Source organism: Ursus maritimus, unplaced genomic scaffold, assembly GCF_017311325.1.
Source record: "Ursus maritimus isolate PB19 unplaced genomic scaffold, ASM1731132v1 scaffold_11, whole genome shotgun sequence".
Taxonomy (NCBI): domain Eukaryota; kingdom Metazoa; phylum Chordata; class Mammalia; order Carnivora; family Ursidae; genus Ursus; species Ursus maritimus.
Genome location: NW_024423453.1, coordinates 34368570 through 34384551, shown reverse-complemented (window position 1 = coordinate 34384551; position 15982 = coordinate 34368570). Strand labels below are relative to the sequence as shown.

Genomic DNA, 15982 nt, shown 5'->3' with positions numbered 1-15982 from the left:
TTGAGAAATACTCTGAGAAGTCAAATACATCCTGCTAACTTTCTAAAACAACTTTTCAAACGGCTTACCTGGAATGACTCATTGACTTATTATTAGTTCAGATAATTTTATAACCTGTTTGTATTTTGGGGGAAAGGGGTGGTTATGATTGATTTCAGTGAAAGACTTCAGTTTGAATTGATAGAACCAATGATGAACATAAATGTAGAAAAAGTGTTGTTTATAGAAGGGTTCTTCAAAAGGAACCATAGTGATACTAATCTCCAATAGTGTAGGAATTGATCTACCTCAGCTCTAGAGTCATACGATGATCTCTTTGTGTAGCTGATCCTTGAACAACATGGGGGTGAGGGGTGCTGACCTCCTGCATAATTGAAAATCTATATATAACTTTTGATTCCTAAAAACTTACTGTTGACCAGAAGCTTTATCAATAACATAAAAGTTGATTAATACATATTTTGTATGTTACATGTATTATATACTAGCTTACAATGAAGTAAGCTAGAGGGAAGAAAATGTTAAGAAAATCATAAGAGAAAATACATTTACAGAATTGTGCTGTATTTATCTTAAAAAAATCTGTGTGGTGGCTCCGTGAAGTTCAAACTCATGTTGCTTAAGGGTCACGTGTATTCTATAGATTGGAGTCGTTTACCCCATTGGGATCTCATAACTCTTTATTACCACTTAAAGCTTAAAAAAAGAAGAAAGGAAACAAAGGCCATTGTTCTTAAGCAAATCCTTTTTTCTGAATTAGCTCTAAGGATATAATCTATTTTACATGAAGAATGAACAGGTTTTAGGAGTGATGTATTACTGACCAGTATTACTCTCTTTATTCAGAAAAAAAAAACATAGTTAAGAATAATAAAGTGATGGGATTGTGGGTGACTTTTTTACAATAAACATGTTACTTTTATTATTTTATTTAAAAATATCAGAATTAAAATACTGTGGCTTTTTATAGTGATTTTGTTTTCTGATCAGATGACGTATTAGTGCTCCCATAAGACCGTGTATCATCATACCATCACTGAATTTCATTTCTATTTAAGTTAATAAAGTTTCAGGAATTCTTGACACCAGGAATACAGCAATGCCTGGCAGCCATCTTCTAATCTTGTGAAAATGTAATACTCATTTGCACTGTCTTCTCCACAGAGACCATGTTTTATTTATCTTTGTATCTTCGGTTCATAGAACAATGATACACTTAATGACTATCTTTTGAATGATCTATTTATTAAATTGTATAATCCCGGTGTACATTTTGAGTTCCTTATGGATAGGGCAAAATTCCAATTCTAAATGTATATAAAACAGAGTAGTGTCCTAATTTGGCATTATTGCTCCATCACACATAACTTGATACAGCTGTTAAATAAATGGGAGGACGCTGCAAGGCATGGTAACTGGTAGAGAATGTGCACTTCTCGACGCTGGTGACATGGTTTTATTAATACGAACCACGATTTTCCTTGCCTACTCACTGTCAGAACAGTTTAGCATCAACTGTGCTACAACGAAAACCATTGTATTTGACAGACATTCTCCAGTATTTAAATGAACAATACTAAGTAACCCCATACAACAGGTCAACTCATTCAGCTATTGGAATGTATATTTTGCAGCTAACTTACGCTGGTGGGTCCATCAGGGATACAATTCTACTTAAAAACAAAACAAAACAAAAACCAAAAACAAAAAACAAAAAACAAAAAACCCAAACCAGAAAACCCCAGACATTCACCAAAGGCCAGGCTGAACTGCTTTTATGGTCAAAGCAGCTCATTGGTAGTTTATAGAGTGCCTGGCTCTCTAGGAACCACCCTCCTCCCTGCTTACAGAAGGGATCCTAAACCCTCCTGCCGGCGGCCTTGCTGAAGATTACATAGTCTTATCGATTCTGAGTAAAGCTGCCAGCTGCCTTGACTGGAAAACAGATAAGAGAAACATTCCTGAGGAGAAGGAGTGGTGCAGGCTAGGAGGGAGTTGAGCAGAGCTCCTGGCCCTCCAGGAGGGGGATGAAGGGGATGAAGGGGCTGAGGGGAGGAAGTCCAAAGAACAGATACACCCACAAAACAAGTTTGGGTAGTGAACAAAGGCTCCTCTGTGCCTGGATTGAGGTAGGATAACAAGGGGAGACCCCCATGGTGGTGCAGGAGGAGGATGGCCAAGGGGCGCGGTCACTGCTTACCAGGGGATGGTGGCAGAGGGAAGAAGGGTTCAGCTTCCAAATCTGTTCCTGCCTTTGCCTCTAGGGTCTTCCTTGCAGGGCTGTACCTTTGTTTCTGCCAATTGGGGCAGCTGACCTAAAGGAGCACAGACACCAGGAGAACAGTCCTGAAGCTGGGGAAATACTGTGGCCCATCAGGGAGATGCTCCTCCTGAAGCAGTGTTGCAAGCATGAATGAAGCCTGGTAGTAGACAACACCTGGTAGTAGACAACACCTGGTAGTAGATAACACCTGGTAGTAGATAACACCAGCCTCCAAACCTCAGGCCCAGATTGTCTTCCATAGTTGGTGGCACAGGACCCTAGAGTGTCAACTGAATACACACCTGAGTATTTGAGCAGAGTCACTATTACATTTTGAGAAAATAATTGGGCCTTGTTTATTAGGAAAACCCTATGTCCTTTTCTGCACAGAGGTAGTGAATACCTAGTGGAGAATGTCAGTTTCCTAGGAATTTTAAAAACATAGGGTTTGTTCTGCTACATGTGTGGCATTATTTTAATAAACGCTATGAAATTTTGGCATCTCAGATACCAGTAGAGAATTCACTTATGAAATGACAGCAATTTGCTTGCCAAAGCATGGCCAAAACATCTGTTAGGTTAAAGAAAGCTGATAGGGCCAAAGGTCAAGTCAACGCTGTAGAAAAACTTTTGTGTTTTGATGGAAAACTAACCTTATCTGGAGCATACCCTTCCAAATGATCAGATTCTAGCCCAGAGCAGTGTCTTTGAGCTATTCTGCCATTCTGTAAGTCGCAGGGAACTAATAGATACGTATATGATGTCTGATCCAGCAGTAATTTCAATTTACTTCCTCTGCCACGTGGAAAAACTAGTTTTGCCCTATTTGCAACATTCCTTTAATCCTTGTGAATTTGTGCTGTTTTGACTTTTCCTTTGAACTGGTTTATAACATCTCCCTGGTTCCCTCATATTATATGATTAAAAAAATTATTTAACCCATGTTAATTTTAATATCTGTGTAGGAACCATGATTTTACCTTTTTCTAAAACTTATTTTTAACAACTTTCTTTTCTGCTAGGCTCTCAAAGCACTTTTTCTCTACCAAAGGTAAGAAGAAAAACTAATATTTACATATTTTACCAAATATTCTTCAAGTGACCCAAGGAATCTTTGAGGTCAGTTCATCAGGAAGAAAATTACTATAGCCTCACGCAAGCTCCTCCACTAGCCTGACACTTTCATTATTTGCCTTGATGTTCTGGTGCTCTCTTTGGTGCTTCTGTTCTTACCATGCACATTCACGTGAGCTGTTCTCTCTCTGGGGAGGTAGCTTTAGGGCTTCTGAGCTTCAGTCAGGTGAAGTTTGCCAGTTCCCACCTCTTTTGGCACATTGTGGGGCATTGTAAACTGCCCTAAGTTCCCTTTGAGGAAGGTAGACCATAGTAATTCAATAAATAACTGCCCTGCCCCTCCATTTTCCTACTATCAAATAGCCAAAAGATCTTAAGTTTGCTCCAATGAAGTTCAACTTGACTAATTTTATCTAAAAATGACTCAGGATGTAAGGAACTGTCAAGAACTATAAAGAAAACTTATTTCACAAATTTTGCTCATGTGTGAAGTATTTTAGGTGTTGTTTTATGACTTAGTTATCCATTTTTGCAGTTCACTCAGTGTTTACTGAAGCCTACTGCGAGCTAATAACCAGGTAAGAAGCCTCTGTCTTCAAGGAAGTCATAGGAAAAAAAACTCACATGTAGAACTAACTATAAAATAGTGTGAGAGATCATCCAGTAGCGGTGGCCAGTGAGGAGACAAGGGCACCCTCGTAGGACGCCATGCTTTTCTTTGATGTGCAGAAAAGACTGGGCCTTAACTTAGATCATTGGGTGACAGTCCAAAGTGCTGAGCAGACTAACCAGATTCCAAGTTGATGCCATGCTTTTGGAAAAGAATGGATAGAATGTGCGCCTGGAATTGGTGGTATCCATGGAGAGAAAGCGCCAGATAGAATTTGGTGATTTCCTAGAATGTCTCCTTTGGCAGGAAATGATGAAACCCCTGAGTGACATCAGGAGGCAGCAGGATAAGCTAATAAAGGAAGGGAAATACACACCCCCACCTCACCACTTGGGCAAAGGAGGATCGTAGCCCCTGAGCAGAGCTGGTGACTGGAGGCTGATTTTCATGTTCTTTCACTGGGAAGTTCACTTACTGAAAACTTCTTTGTGAAAATATCTACAAATAAAGGATTGCTCTCTCCTATTAAAAAAAAAAAGTCATGTGAGATCATGGCTGTACTTAGCAGTGAGAACACTATAGGAGAAACAGAATGGGTCCAAAAAGTGAATATAATGGCTTGGTAAAGAAATTTATCTAGAATTTTCATTGAACATACTTGAGAGTTGTCCAATCAGTTTACAGATGAGGAGACTGAGTCCCAAAGATGTTATATGATCACAAATCATCCAGTAATGCAAGCATGGAGATATATATTAAAGTATGTGCTCCTACCATGATTGAATAATAAATATATTTTACCTCTTAAGCTATAGCTGCTATTTTTGTCAGTACAGTGAATTAGCCTGCAAGATGTGTTGCTGTATTTCTAGTCAGTCCACTTGTGAATGTAAAGAAGTCATTTGTAAAGGCTTTTGGCAGGCTAATGTGTTGGGCCTGGGGGAGAATTTCTCAGGTTTTGCTGGATATCCCATTATCTGAGCTGTTATCTGAGCTGTAATTCTGGGAGGTCTCCCTGGGCTAAAGCAGACAATCTAACAACTGGGAAAGCTTGGGATGGTAGTGGTGGTGGTACCCCTCACCAGGTTTGTCTCCTGGGCTGGCAAAAATTAAGTGGAGGAAGGGCTACAGCTTTTTTGGCTGGAGTTCAGGGCTGGGCTCCTATCCCAACAGGGAGCTAGGGTGAAAACCAGAAGCTGGGCAGGAGGCCAGTCAGATGAAATGGTAGCTCAATTCCCAGGGGTCTCAATTTACGTCCAGGAACACTGGACAAACTAATTCCAGATTCCCCTCAGTCATGAGAAGGAAGCTTCAAACATATTGACAGACTGAGCCATTCCCAGCTCAGGGCTGGGGAGCAGTTGGGTAGGGTTGGGACAGTAGGGGATTGACAAGGATGAGCTCTAACTTTTATAGATTTGGGGTTTCTTATAAAAATACACCTATTGATAGTAGAAAACACAGATAAACAGGAGAAGTTAGAATTAACCATGAATTCAGAGACAATTTAAAATCAGACAAGATTATAAATATTGTTAATTAAACTGATTTTCCACTCAATATTTTGTGTACATTTTTGAAATAATTAAATGTATATTTTTATTAGAAATAACTTCTCTTATTACACGCATATAATAGATAAGTCTAAGTTGGTATTATCCCTGTTTGTGTAATTTTAATTTTAAATCACAGATTGAATTTAACAGTTGAGAAGGACATGATAGTCATCCTATCATCATTTTACAGATGGAGAAACTGAGGTCCAGTTTGATTCAGTGCAAGTTTAAACACAGTAGGTTTGGTGACTAACATAATAAAAAATTAAAAAAAAATAAAATTAATAAACACAATAGGTTTAAACAGAGCCAAGTCTAAAATCACTCTAGGGTACTTTATGCTGCACAGTGATACCCTGAATTATTCATTTCAGGGGCATATGGCTTGTCTGCCTTGCCAGTCTATGTGTTCCTTGAGGACAGAGCTAGTGTCATGTGGTGCCTTGCTACTTCAAGTGTGTCTTCAGATCAGCAGTAGTGGCTTCATCTGGAAGCTGGTTAGAATGCAGAATACCAGTCTCCACCCCAGGCCCAGTGAATCAGAATCTACATTTAACAAGATGCCTAGGTGATTCACATCCACACTAAGGTTTGAGCAGCGACGAGGGAATGATCATTAAATATTTGTGGTTGTTACGGTGTTTAGTCCCCATCCTCCCCCACCACTGGGCAAATTCATATGTTGAAATCTAATCTTCAGTGTTACGGTGTTCAGAGGAGAGTCTCTGATAGATGATTAGGTCATAAGGGCTGAACCCTTTGCCTGTGAACCAGGATATGTGTTCTCACCAAGCACCAAATCTTCCAGGGCCTTGATCCTAGACTTTCCAGCCTCCAGATGTGAGAGAAATACATCTCTGTTGTTTATAAGCTACCCAGTCTCTGGTATTTTGTTACAGCAGCCTGAATGGACTAAGACAGGGGCATAAATTATTTTGTTCAACACAATGGAAACTGATCTCAAGTACCTGAAAGGGAAAAGTGGGAGTGATGGCATTTGCTGGAAAGAGACTGGTGTGTTATGGAGAGTTGAAAACCAGACCTTAGGGATGAAGCTTCAGAGACCTTAGGGATAGGACTTGGTTGACTTTTTCTACGGGGCTCTACCATAAATGTGACTCCCAGTAGCATTGTCTTTCCATTCCAAGTTTTAAATGCCAGGGAGGGAGAGAGAAAAAGAGAGAGAATACCTTACCTTGCACCAGGTTTATATTCTCTTCATCAGTGCCCAAGGTGTAGGGTCAGGAAGCAGCATGGCCATTGGACTCCACCCCTGTGGCCATAAGCCATCGCAGAGATGGAGGATCATTGAGAGGCAGGTACCATCACAAAAGTTGCTTGCTATAATTTTAAAACTGAAGTGGTCACATTTTCTGCTGATAATTGGGCATGGAAGTCTGAGAAGAGCCCATTTTTAGTCTTTTCCCCTCTGTAGCCCTTGTTTCTCTGATTTTCTTTGTTGCAATTTTTCCATCGAAGAGCTCATACATTCTAATGATTTCAGCAATTAACATTTTGCTGGTGACACCCAAATGTACTTCCAGCTTGAATCTCTTTTCTGAGTTCCAGCTTCATATCTCCAAATGTTCTGTCGCTGCTTAAAGTTCAACATGGCCAAAATTGGGTTCATCATATGTCCCTCCCAATTTCTTTATTTCTATCAAGATGCTACTGTTTTCCATGAAAACTAGCATCTGTGGCTCCTTCCTAGTTTTTCAAATTTTAAATCCTGAACTTTAAAATGTGAACGACCCTCCCCCTTCTATACTGACTGCTAACCAGAGTTCAAATCCTCCTCCACTCTCATTTTGATCATAGTCTGTTACCTGGCCATGCCCCTCCTCTTTTCTAATCTTTCTGTCTTACCATTGCCATGTAGATTGTTCTTAGATTCCACTTGTATCATACTATGCCCACCTCAAAACATACCGAATGCTATTTCAGGATATTTTATATATAGGTCTGAGGTTGTCACCACAAGATAACATTGATAACTCAGAGATATCCACTGTCAGTGATCTACTTAAAAATTATTTGAAAAAAATTTTTTCTAGAAATATTCTGTGAGATAGATAGTCAACTCTATTAGACATGAATAGCACAGTGTTGACAGAAAGGATAATATGTTAGCATAACCATTAACCTATTAGAGGAAAAGCTATTTTTTCTACTCACACCAGCATTTCTGACACCCAACCTGTGGGTTTTATACACCAAGAAATTCTCCAACTCTCTGGACACCAATTAGATGTTCTGTAATTCAATTAAGACATTAACTACCTGGAGTTAGTGTAAACCCCCTACGTTAAGGGTTTGGGTCCACAAGACTGTGCCGCACTTAGGGTGCCAATTGCAAGTCTAGGTGTTTATCTGTGCTTCTGACCAAATGGCTATATATCAGAGGTCCCCATAATCCCTTCCTCAGATTTGATAATTTGCCAGAATGGCTCAACAGAACTCAGGAAAAGTGCTTAACTTAGTAGATTACAGATTCATTATAAAGGATAAACTCAAGAGTAGCCAGTTGGAAAAGATGCATAAGACAAGGTATGTGATGCATCCATGCCCTCTGGGCAGGCCACCCTCCCAGCCCACCTAGATGTGTTCAGGAACCTGGAAGCTCTCTAAACCCTATGGCTGGGGGTTTTTAATGGAGGCTTTATTAAGGAGGCATGATTGATTTAATCATTGGCCATTAGTGGTTAACTCTAGCCCCTCCCTTTCCCCCCTCCCCAGAGATCTGGGGGTGGGGCTGAAAGATCCAACTCTCTATTCATGTGGTTGGTTTCCTTGGCAACTAGCCCCCATCCTGAGCTATCAAGAGCCCCCAGCCACCAGTTATTTTGTTAGCATACAAAAAGACACATCATTTTGGAGATTCCAAGGGATATAGGAGCTATAAACCAGAAAACAGGGACAAAGACCTTCTTTTTATATCTCAGTATCACACCTGTTAGGTTTTTTTTTAACTTTTTATTTTGAAATAATTTCAGAGTTTCAAAAAAGTTACAAAAATAGAGACTTTCCATATGTCCTTTATTCAGCTTCCCCAAATAGTAATATGTTATAGCCGTGGTGCAATAATCCAAACGCTTAAGTTAACACTGAAACAATATTATTAACTAATCTGCAGACTTCATTCAAATCTTGCCATTTCTGCCACTCAAGCACTTCTTATGGTCCAGGATCCAATCCAAGACTCTGCATTGCATTTAGTTGGCCTGTCACTTAGTTCTCTCTAATTTGGGGCAGTTCTTTAGGTTTCATCCGTTGCTCGTGACTTTGACACTTTTGAAGAGTTCTGACCAGTTATTTTTGTAGAATGTCTTTTGATTTAGATTTGTCTGATGTTTCCTCATGTTGAAACATGCATGTTGAGTTATGCCTTCTTCACAAGAATACCACCAAAGCGCTGTAATATCCTTCTCAGGCATCGTATCAGGAGGTACAGGATGTTGACTTGTCTCATTGTAGGTGATGTTAATTTTGATCACTTGGTTGAGAAGGTGTGTGCAAGATTTCTGCACTTAAATTTACCATTTCCCCTTTGTGATTAACAAGTATTTTGTAAAAAGATACATTGAGACCATATAATATCCTGCTTTTTTACCATACATTTGCTTACTAATTTTTTAATCCATTGATTATTCTAGCCTGTAATAATTATTAACTCAGGTATTGCCAAATGGCAATTGTCTTATTTCCATCATTCAACCTCCATTTATTAGTTAGAATTCTGCTGTAAGAAAGAGCTATTTCAGGGCGTCTGGGTGGTTCAGTTGGTTAAGCGTCCCACTCTTGGTTTCCACTCAGGTCATGATCTCAGGGCGGTGAGATGGAGTCCCACCTCAGGCTCTGTGCTCAGCATGGAGTCTGCTTGAGTTTCCCTCTCCCTCTCCCTCTCTCCCTCTCCCTCTGCCCTGCTCCACCCTCCCACTCTCTCTCTCTAAAATAAATAAATAAATCTTAAAAAAAAAATCTGTCTTTTCTTCCCCATTTACTTGTTTATTCAATTATTTATCTCAGTATGGACTTGTGAATGTTTACTTTATTCTATGGGTTATATCTATTATTATTATTACTTATTTTCTTGTTTGAATTGCCCCATATTTAGCCATCAGATTGCCCCCAGAAATTGGCTCCTGTGTCCTTTCAACATGCCCATGTCATTTTGTGGTGGTGGTTGTTATTAGTTCTTTACTTTCTGGCAGGAAAGTTCCAGCTCATACTGTATGTCCCCTGCCCTAGTCCTGGAATCAGCCATTTCTCTCCAAAGCTCTGGTTCTTTCTGTTGCCATGAGGAGAATGACATTTGAAAACGAAGATCTAGGTACTTGGTGTGTTCATTTCTACTGCAGTGTCATTGCTTCTAGGCTTCTCAGTGGACAGAGCCAGGAAATATATGCATGTATATACATACATATACATATGCATATATGTCTACTTCTATAACATTAACTTTTAATGTGCTTTCTGTGTCCCCAGCAAGATGTCATAAAAGGGTGACTTGTTATTTGGATATGGATCATGGATATCTTTTACTGGTTCACTTTGTATTTAAAAAGAAAATATGAAATAATAGAATTTGTTTAGCTACATAAAACACACACCCCTTCTCCAAACAATATTTTAAATAAGATAAGGGTTGATTTTTCATTTTTCTATTATGTAAAAGAAGTTTGGAAGTAGGCAGTCAAGGTGGAATAGAAATGTTACAGTCATCAAGGACTTAGACATCACCCATGTTTGTGCTCTACCATTCCTAACTCATAGCTTCTATTTTCAAAGTCATGTCATGGCCTCAGATCATGGTCCAATATGTCTGTCAGAGCTCCAGCCATCATGTCCACATTTCAGGCTGGAACAAGGTAGAAAGGAATAAGGGCAAAAGGAGCATCTGTCCCAAGTGACTCAACACTCTCTATAAGTCACTTGACAACTCTGCTGACATTTCGCTGGCTATCCCATCACAAATGAAGCCTGGAAGTGTCAACTTTTAATTGGGACATTGTGGCTAGAATAAAATTGGAAAGGAGGGGAGAATGAATGTTGAAGAGGCACGGAAGAGTCTCTTATACAACACCAACATTTAAAAACCAGAAGGATTCACATAAAATCTGGATTTATGACTTTTCTTGAAAAGTTTCAGAAACAGGCATTGCTGAACCCACATTTGGATGGTACCTGTCAGCTGAAGTGGCCTTCTTTGGATGGAATATAACTTCTCCATAGAGTAGAAATTGTTCACCAACCCTTGAATCTTTTTTTGTTGTTATTTCTAGTAATAATAAAGATTTTGCTTTTAAACATGGATTATAGCAAAGCATTTTAAAAGAAACAATGGAGAAACTTAATTTCTTCTAGGGTTTATTCATTTTATATACCCTAGACAAATTCTCCAAATCAGACTCTCTTAATTCATGATCTCCTAATATTGTTTACAATATTGTCATGAGTGTGTGTGTGTGGGTGTGTGGCTGTATGTTTAATGTGTATGCATTTTCCTAGAGAGAGGATTCATAATTTTATTTAGATACTCAAAGGAGTTTTTGACTAAGAAAGGGATGTCTTATTCATGTCTATATGCCAGCATCTAGCACAGAGCCTGTTACATGTCTGCAATAACATTTTCTTAGATTAAAAACCTATTTTGTTTATTTCTGAATTCCATTGCATTTATACTGTTAAGCTGTGAGATAATTAGTACTTAGTTATAGACTATGCTTATATCATCCATTAATTGTTGTATAATTCATTAATCATTTCATTTCAATTTGTCTTTTCCACTAATCTAAATTATTAGGGCAAAGATCATGCCTTGTGTCTCTATGCTTATATCATCCATTAATTGTTATATAATTCATTAATCATTTCATTTCAATTTGTCTTTTCCACTAATCTAAATTATTAGGGCAAAGATCATGCCTTGTGTCTCTATGCTTATATCATCCATTAATTGTTATATAATTCATTAATCATTTCATTTCAATTTGTCTTTTCCACTAATCTAAATTATTAGGGCAAAGATCATGCCTTGTGTCTCTTTTCTCTGTCCCATAGCACCAAGCACAATACCAAGCATCTAGGAAATTTCAAAAAAGTCTGTTAATGATTTCTCTCAAAAGCTCATTGACCCAGGAATTTGATTTTTATATAATTAAGCAGCAAATCTGAAGGTTAGGTCCACAAATGGCCTGGTGATTATGATGGTGACCTGAGCTATTCCTAAGGCAACTTTCAGGTCTTTGCACTTATGGGGACACAGAAAAATAATAATTACTCTGATTCATGTTTTTTTCACTAATCACATATTCATTTTTCCATTTATTTAACAAATATTTGTTGGGATCCTACTATGAATCTGGCACTGTTTAAGGCACTGAAAGAAATAAAAGGATGGTTGTTCCCTCCCACTGAAGAGTTTATAGCCTAGTATAGGACCAAACCTGTAACAGTTAACTGTAGTATAATATATTAAGTGCTATTAGAGAAGTAGCTACAAGGTGCTATAAAGGAGTGAATAAGTACCTATTGAAGTCAGGTTAAGTCTTTACAGAAGTGACATTTGAGCATGTTTTGAAGGAATGGGCAAAGAATGAGCATAGGTCAATTTAGACAGAAACTTAGAAACAAGAGAAAGATTTTATATTCATTAAATAAAGGATCCTTAAGTGTGATTGAGAAGAGGCCTGGGTTGGAGATAAATTATGGGAAGTGGGTGATGCAACAAACATTTATTAATTCAACAAATATATATGGCAGACACCATGCTAGGCAATGGTGACGTAGTGGTGAATCAGATAGACATAGTCTTCACCTTCTGGAGCTTATAATGTAGCAGGGAGGACAGAAATTAAATACATGGTGAAATGTGGGCATATAATAGCGATAATAGAATAATATCTATTAAATATATAAATAATAGAATAACATCTGAGAGGGTGGGAGCAGGTATACAAGGAAGGTAACATTTAAGCTGAGCCCTGAAAGATATATAGGGACTGGAAAGGGGAGGTGGGAAGAGATGGGGAAGAGGATAGGGGAACATTCTGTTATAGTGCTGGACATCTGGATATTCACATGCAAAAGAATTAAGTTGGACATTTACTTCACATCATATATGAAAACTAACCCAAAATGGATCAATGACCATATGAATATAAGAGCTAAATATAATACTCTTAGAAATAAATGTAGGGGCGAATCTTTGTGACCATGGATTGGCAATTGATTCTCAGATATAACACCAAAAGCATAAGCAACAAAAGAAGAAATAGATAAATTAGACTTCATTAAAGGGGCGCTTGCGTGGCTCAGTTGGTTAAGCATCCAACTCTAGGTTTCCACTCAGGTCCTGAGTAGAACAATATGTGGAATCAAGCCCTGCATCAGGCTCCACACTCAGTAGCAATCTGCTTGGATATTCTCTCCCTCTGCCCCTTTCCTTGCTCATGCTCTCTCTCTCAAAAAAAAATAAATAAAAATAACTACCTCATTAAAAAAAATTAGACTTTATTAAAATCAAAAGCTTTTGTGCATCAAAGGACATTATCAAGAAAGTGAAAAGACAGCTACACAGTGGAAGAAAATACTTGCAAATATATCTGACTAGGGTTTTATATCCAGAATATATAAACAACTCTTACAACTTAACAGCAAAAAGCAAACAGCCCAGTTAAAAAAATGGGCAAAGGACTCGAATAGACATTTCTTCAAAGCAGATGTACAAACAGAAAAGAGGCTTTATATGTTCTCTCTCCATGTACATACATGATGCTCAAAACCATGTAATGTAAATGTAAATCAATACCACATGAGATACACCTCACACCCACTAGGATGGTTATAATCTAAATGTCAGATAATAATAAGTGTTGATGAGGATGTGGAGAAATTTGAATGCTCATACATTGTTGATGGGAATGTGAATTGGTTCAGCTGCTATGGAAAACAGTTTAGTGGTTCTTTAAAAAGTTAAGAGTTAAGCTACAGAGTTACCATATGACTCACAATTCCATGCTCAGATATATACCCAAAATAACTGAAAACAGGTAGTCAAAAAAGTACATGTACCAGCATGCTTTTAGCAGCACTATTCACAATAGCCAAAGATGGAGACGGCCCAAAGGTCCATTGACAGATGAATGGATAAACAAATAGTGGTATATACACACAATGGAATATTATTCAGTCACAAAAAGTAAGGAAGAACTGATACATGCCATAACATGAATGAACCCCCCCAAACATTATGCTAAATGAGAGAAGCCAGACATAAGAGACCACATATTATAAGGTTCCATTTATATGAAGTATCTAGAATATGCAAGTCTATGGAGACAGCAGTTTGTGGGTGCCAGGAGGTAAAGAAAGGTGGGAATGGGGAGAAACTACTTAATGAGTAAAAGGCTTTATTCTGGAGTGATAGAAATGTTTTTTTTTAACAGTATAGAGGTGGGGGTTGCACAATGTTGTGATTGTACTAAATTCCACTGAATTGTTCACTTTAAAAGGTTACATTTCTTTTATGTGAATTTCACCTCAATAAGTCACGAATTCTGTTATCAGTGGTCTGTAAAGTCCAGGGCAGCGGAAATAGTAGTATGTATGAAGGCAGATGGGCTCTAAAAGAATTTGAAGAATATAAATAAAAGATAATTGTGGCCAAAACATAATAAACTAAATTGAATCACTAAAATGTAGGCTGGAGACGTAGGCAGAGGCCAGCATTGAGGTGATAATAGTAAGGGATTTGTTGATGGGAAATGAGAAGACAAATATCATGATAGAATTCATGTTTGTTTTTCCAATTTAGTTTGTTTTTCCAATTCAGGTTTGTTGTTACTTTTTTTAAAGATCAATACATCATACGTTCAATTTGAATTACAACCACGATAGTCAGTAGATTAAGGTAGAATCACTCAAGGAGTGTTTGCAGAGTGAAAAGAGAAGAATGTATAGGATGATATAGGATCATCTATAATTAAAAAATGATCAGAGGAAAAAAAGACAGTATGGGAGACTGAGAAGGGGTTCTAAGACTGGGGAATGGGAACCATGATGGTAGTGGTGTGAAAGGGCAAGTCAGAGAGAGTTTCATGGAAGAAGAAGTATTCTATAAGGTAAAAGTTACAGAGAATCAAATCAACTGGGGACTGAAAAAGACCAGCAATGTTGGCAATTAGGAGATTTTGGGAGACTGAAACAAGAACTCCTTTAGTATAATGTTGTAGGGGGAAGATCGTGCAGATCTAAATTTGATGGTCTATGGAATGACCAGGTAAGGAAATAGAAGAAGCTACAAATTTGGTAATTAAGGGATTTGTGCTGGAATATCTAGTCAGACAGTGGTGGCAGTAAAGAACATCAATTCTAAATACTATATGTTGCCCTCCTCTATTAATTTTTTTTCTGCAGAGCACTAAAGCATACAATTAAGAATCCAATTTTTAGACTATAGACAAATACAAAATGAAGGAGTTTGGTTTTTTCAAGATAGTTCCTTCTGTTTTGTAGAGGAAGGCCACAACTTTTTGTATCTGACTCAACTTTGCTGTAACTAGTAGCATTACAGCTGGACTCTAGACAGATACAAAATGTATGTTCTTTTTCTTTTCTTTCCAAGATTTGCTTTTCAGCTCCAGTGATCTAATATAGTCATTCTTTTGAATATCTGGAGGGTTGATTAACTGTACTTATCACTTTATAATATGTAGGGCAGGTGTGTTTGTGGGTGTATGAGCTAGAGATAGAAGAGTGTGTCTAAATGCTAAGTCAATTAACATTGATTTGGTATATAGTGAAGCATACCATGTTATAAGAAAAATAAATATAACTTAAAGGCAAAGAAACACTAAACACCCAGTTAATTTATGGTGAAGCATACTTAGTTTATGATTTTAGTACATACTTTAACTAGAACACTGTTCTGTGCTCATTTTTATTAAATACTGTAGGTGTTTGCTGGGGCATGAGGTAATAACCTAAATACAATTAAAATGACCATAAAATTAGGGTCTCCACATAGGCTCCCAAGGATGGGTCTGTTTGAGGCTTCTAGTCATCAGCATTGGGTGGTCTGCTATTGGTGCATGATACTTAAATAGAGCTTTTTCCCCCTTAGGTCTGTAAGGTGTTAAGGTGTTTTTATAAAACCCCATAAACCCTTGTTAAACACTTTTTTTTCAAAAAGAAAACTTAAATCTTTATTTCACATGTTTTCTGTGGCACTATTTTGGCATTTTAACAAGTCCTTTAAAGAATCACTCTAATAATTGCATACACCTCTGGGGTGGGGGTGGAGGGGTATTTATTCAGGTTTTTTTTACATCAAACTGACTGACTCACTAAGCAACAAGCACAGCATTTTGGTACATTTTAATTTAATAAGGAAAAAGATCAAAAGATTCTCCAGGTGGAGAAAGTTAGGCTAATTTGGGTATTGAATATTAACTTATTGAAAGGAAGCTTTAACTACTG

The 15982-nt window shown here is 37.8% G+C and overlaps 1 pseudogene; it reads left to right on the top strand.

Moving 5' to 3' along the window:
- The first annotated feature begins 4045 nt into the window (after positions 1-4045).
- On the top strand, positions 4046-4358 carry LOC103658084 (annotated as a pseudogene).
- Positions 4359-15982: the final 11624 nt, after the last annotated feature.